Source organism: Nicotiana attenuata, chromosome 7 (assembly GCF_001879085.1).
Source record: "Nicotiana attenuata strain UT chromosome 7, NIATTr2, whole genome shotgun sequence".
NCBI classification, from domain to species: domain Eukaryota; kingdom Viridiplantae; phylum Streptophyta; class Magnoliopsida; order Solanales; family Solanaceae; genus Nicotiana; species Nicotiana attenuata.
The window spans coordinates 111,852,918-111,858,367 of NC_031995.1; positions in this window are offsets into that span (position 1 = coordinate 111,852,918).

Sequence of the window (5,450 nt, forward strand, 5' to 3'; positions counted from 1 at the left end):
TCCTATCCACCCAAGGGGGTGTGATACCAAGGGTAGTAAAACTACCCTCACATGAAAATGATATAGTCTATTATTCTAGAAGTCGAGTCAGAAGAAGGCCACGTAACCCATCCAATCCGACCCATTTAAGACTTTGGAAAAAGGGGATGTACTTTGGTTTGAAATCAAAGCAATCTTAGCCTGGGCTTAAAGGAAAGTCATTACTTCTGAAACCCATGAGACAAGCCCTCGTAGTCCTAGAAAATAGATAACAATGGCGAGGAAGTACTTAAAACCATTACGAGTTGGTATAAAACAAGACCTCAAAGTGCCCACATAGATAAGTTCGAAAGAATGAGACGTCTTAACGCATTTATCAAGGAGAAGTAACCTGGGCTATCTAGTCACATGGACAAGTGGATAAGGTAGATGATTGTTTAGGAAAAACTCTCATAAGAAGTGCGAGCAATATCTCTTTATCCTAACAAAAGGAACATGTCCTCATCCTTAATACGACAAGACTTCCTCTTTGATGCCATGAAGCATAAATGAATTCTACAATGAAAGTTATCAGATGAAGTAGATAGTAGGGTAGCAAAACTAATGAGCACCATTTGGAACCAACGAGCATAAACCAAGTTGAAGACATTAGGAGTCTGTAGGAAAGGAGAAATTTGCCACTCTCGGGGCGCTTGTAGAGTGCATACAAGTGAGGTTAATTAAATCATATCATATAGTTGGATAACTAGTCGAGACATTGAGATGATATATCATAGAAGATTATGGGTAAACAACACATGATGCAAGACAAATTACAGGAAGTGAGAGAGCCTTATGGAAGTAATCTCTACATTGTAACCACTAGGAATGGTGGCAATACAAAGCGATTACGAGAAGCTACCCTTTTTTTTAAAGAAGATCTTTATATGAAGTCATGTTATTTATAGCTCTAGAATTCAAAAATTCAATTGTGTTTAGAAACTCAACATCATAATAAGCATTACAACACACTTCTATACAACCAGCTATTACAAGCCATATGGGGAGATGCTATAAGACTTGACTGAGAGAAAGGTTTTGACATACGAATGTGTTACTAGGTGTATTTCTCATTGGCCAGCCCAAAACCAAAAGGTGAGACTTAGACTGATAAGCAGATCGTTGGACTAGCACAAGTGTAGATAATCCATTATCGGAAAGAGATCATTCAATTTCAGCAATTGCGGCAGGCTATCAACCCTTGATGAATCTTGAAGTGATATGAGAACCCAATGAGATAGTATGGAATAATCATGGAGGGTTTGCAGATGTTCATAGTGAGTTTTTTTTTTCATGGATTTTTACTTGAGAAAATTAACACATGTTGGAGGTGTAAAGAGAAGATAAACATTTGTTATGAGCTGGACATGTTTCTGCTATATTAGCTCCCAACTGCAATATACGACCATGCCACAAGCAACCACAAACTAGGACAAGGTGAGCTTCCTACTACGGGATGTCCAAAGTGGACACGAAAGTTATGGAGGCACAATATCTTCCTATGACGGGAACAAGTGGGAAAATGTTGTCCATTTAGATAAAAAGTTTCTGTAAGAAATTCATCGGGAATAGTCCCTTGTTGAGAATTTAGGAAAAGCAAGTGGGAAGTATCAATAGTGCTATAACTCAATTCAGGAACATAATTATAGAGCTCAATTCCATAGGAAGGTGTAAGTAAGAGAACTGTGATAGAGAGACTTTGTGAATAATACGTCTAACTCAAAGAGCATGTGCATGAAATATTTTGTAATTTAGATTCTTTCTAAGAACATATCTATGCAAAGACAAGGAAATCATAAGGGTTTAACAAAAGCTTTAAACAATCACCACATTACCAAATAAAAAGGGATCACATAGCTTTCACATAATTTCCATACCTCTAGGCTACATTTCATGGCCCTTCCATAGGGCTCACATATCAAATTATACACATATGCGTTTCATACAATAACAAGGAAATCACAAGTACAAATCAAACACTTTAAATGATCACCACATTATCAAATAAAAGAATCATGCCATTTTCACGTATATTAGTCCATCGGCACTTGGGGCCATAATTATCACATCATACTTGGCACTAGGCCGCATTTCATAACACAATCTCTTATTTCCCGCATTTCACATCACTTCCGCATATTTCACATCAATATCATAATTTGTTTCATATTCCCTCATGTCATAAGCATCACCAGGTACAATTACAATTCGAGTTCTCGACACATTGGCCAAACTCTATTTCTCAAAGTCATTTGACTTATTTCAACATCTCTATACACAGAGGATTTCACATAGTTTGACATAATATATGCATCTCCAATTTCAATTTAAGGTCTTAGCATTGCATCTTTCACAACATCGGGTCACAACACCAATTCATGTAAAGTATCAACAACAGCAAGAATCCAACATTCAGTTTTACCACATTTACACAGTCACTTACTTCACTTCCAAATATCTTTATACATTACCAAGAACCAGACACAATCAATCAAATACCTTTGGTACACGTAAGGACATTTTGGAGGAATTAACCATAATGAGTTCTTTTCTCACACAATTTGGCATCAAATCTCAATTTAAACTTGACCTGAAGTCTAGGCACTTTAGCACATAGTTATTCTTCATATATCCTTATTTAATAAGAATAACATATTAAACACATGAAGAAGTACCTACCACATACATTTTTACAACAATAATTCGCTTAACATAATAAAACGAGTACTGCATCACTTATATTTTGAACTTATAACATTTACGCGGGCCCCATGGAAGCTCAATTTCTAAAAGACGGGGTTTTAGCCCTACATACTGATGATATAATACATGATCTGGTGGTGCAGTGACATTAGTAGGAACAAGGGTACTCCCCTTAACAACAAGTTCTACCAATCCCTCCATGGCTCAACACATTCTTCTAACAAGTCCTTGGGTAATCCACTCGGACTCAATGGTGGGATCAATCCCTCCTTACATGATTCAAATTTGCGGAGTATGGTATCAAAAGTACCAATCTTGAGAATAAGACTTGGAGAGGAAATCAGCTCCCTAACTTGAGCTCTATTGCACGATTTGAGTATCAAAGAAGGGTGAAATTCCTAAATGTCTGAATAGCCTCCAACTTATAGATGTGGTCCACAACACACCGATAAGAAAGACTCCACTAGACACGGCTCCGAGACATCCTAGGACACTTTAAAACCTTAGGCTCTGATACTAAGTTTTGTCACGCCCCAAAATCCGAGGAGCGCAACCAGCGCTCAACCGAGTAAAACCGACCGAGCAAGCCTGTTAGATTTCATTCTACCCAAACTAACTCAAGAATAAATAGGAGATGGACTCCATTAATCAAATTCTATAAACATATCATTAACAATTTCCATTTTATTTTCATTAGCAACTTCATTCTCAATATTAAAGGTATTAGAAGTTTTATACATCATTGCCAAACATCAATATTTCAATTTTTAAATCCCCATGCCCGACACTACCCACAGCCTGTCTACAGAGCCTCTAAATACAATTGAAGAATAATATGGAAATGCCGGCAACAAGGCTCCGGCTATACCTTACACAAATACAAATATAAACTCCGGAGGAAAGGCGGCATGAGCCACGTAGGGCCTCGAGAGGAAAGGGGCTCACCAATACAGCTGATGGAAAGAGGAGGAGGTGCTACTGTCGGTGGACTGGAGTACCTGCTATAGAACCACCTACAATCATAACACGAATGTAGCGCCCCCGGCAAAAGGGACGTCAGTACATTTGAATTGTACTGGTATGTATAAACAAACTTCACCCCAAGTAAAATCAAATAACACATACAAGTAACAGACATCAATAGAATCAACGATCAAATGCACGTGAAAGAAACAATCAAAGCCAAACAAGTTTTACAATCTCTCATTTTCCCCTTCAACATTGTCACATCAATGATTTCATGATTTTCTCATATTTTCATTTCAATAGTGATTTCGATCACTTTCTACCCTTATTACCTCGGCCACCCTTATTACCTCGGCCACCCTTATCACAACAACCCACACTTTATTACTTCGTGTTGCGGCGCGCAACCCGATCCCACCGAACAATCACAATTCACAAACAACACACAACAACAACAATTCACAAGAACAACAACAACAATTCTCAAAGAACAACCACAACAATTCACAAGAATTTCCGTAGCCATCAATACCACTTCATCATATTCAACAACTCATATGCATTTTAAGTCACCACAATAATTACCCATAACAAGCAAAATATGTTATTACCACAGTTGTTCCAAGTGCATCATTTACGATTTCCTTCCATCATTTGTTTCTCAGTTCTTACCACATAACACTTTCACAATCACACACCCACATTTGGTTTGTTTCCATTTACTTGCACCATCATATCGTAAGGCTTAACCAACAACATTCAAGGCACATAAATCACAAGAATTCACAAATAGTTCACATAAGTAAACACATACTTCCATGTCGACATCCTCAAGCTTTTACAAACTTTGCACATAACAAGATAGGCACATCAAATCACTTCTCACAATCACATATAACTTGGTTGTATGGAAATCAACTAAGGCAATCAATTCACATATTCTCATACAAGGTACACATACCGTATGCTCATCACAACAAGGGGGATTCTACAAGAGTTAAAGTTAGCCATACATACCTTTCTTGAGCTTTCCTTTAATTACTACGATATTCCGGAAATTCTAGCAACTTTAATCTATTTTGGGACATAACAAAATTGAACACAAATTAGGAAGATATTCATAATTCTAGCTCATTTGAGCATTTTATCAAATACTAGTTGAGTATCTTTATTTTAAATCCCCTTTTCAAAATTTTCTTCATTCCCTAACCCAATCTTTACTTATTTATGTTAAACGATCTTCCCATAAACCTAAGTTGTACATGCATGTATACATAATAGCATTACACCCAATAATCATACCTCAATACCCCATCTTATGCTCCAAACTCGAAATTAAAACCTAGGGTATAGAATCTTACCTCTTAGATGAAAAACTTGTGATTGGGTTCTTTGATTCTTGAAGATTGATGCAAGGTTTGGATGATTTAAATGTTGGGTTCCTCCTTATCTCTCTAAAATGCTCTCACCTCTCTCTAAAATCAGTAGAAAATGACCCCAAATGAAGCCCCAAAGGCTATATATTGAAATGGGATCGGGTTATAAAAATTAGAAAATTAACCCTCCGATATCAGTTCTGCTATAGCAGAATGGACCGCAGAATGCGAATGCTGGCCGCATAATGCACCGCAAAATCGGCGCCCAAAACTGGGCTACACTGGCCCAGTCTGCGACAGAAATGCGACCGCAGAGTCAACAATGCGACAGGAATGCGGTCGCAGATTTGACACAGGATAGCATTTTCCAGCCTTTGGTAATTTGAT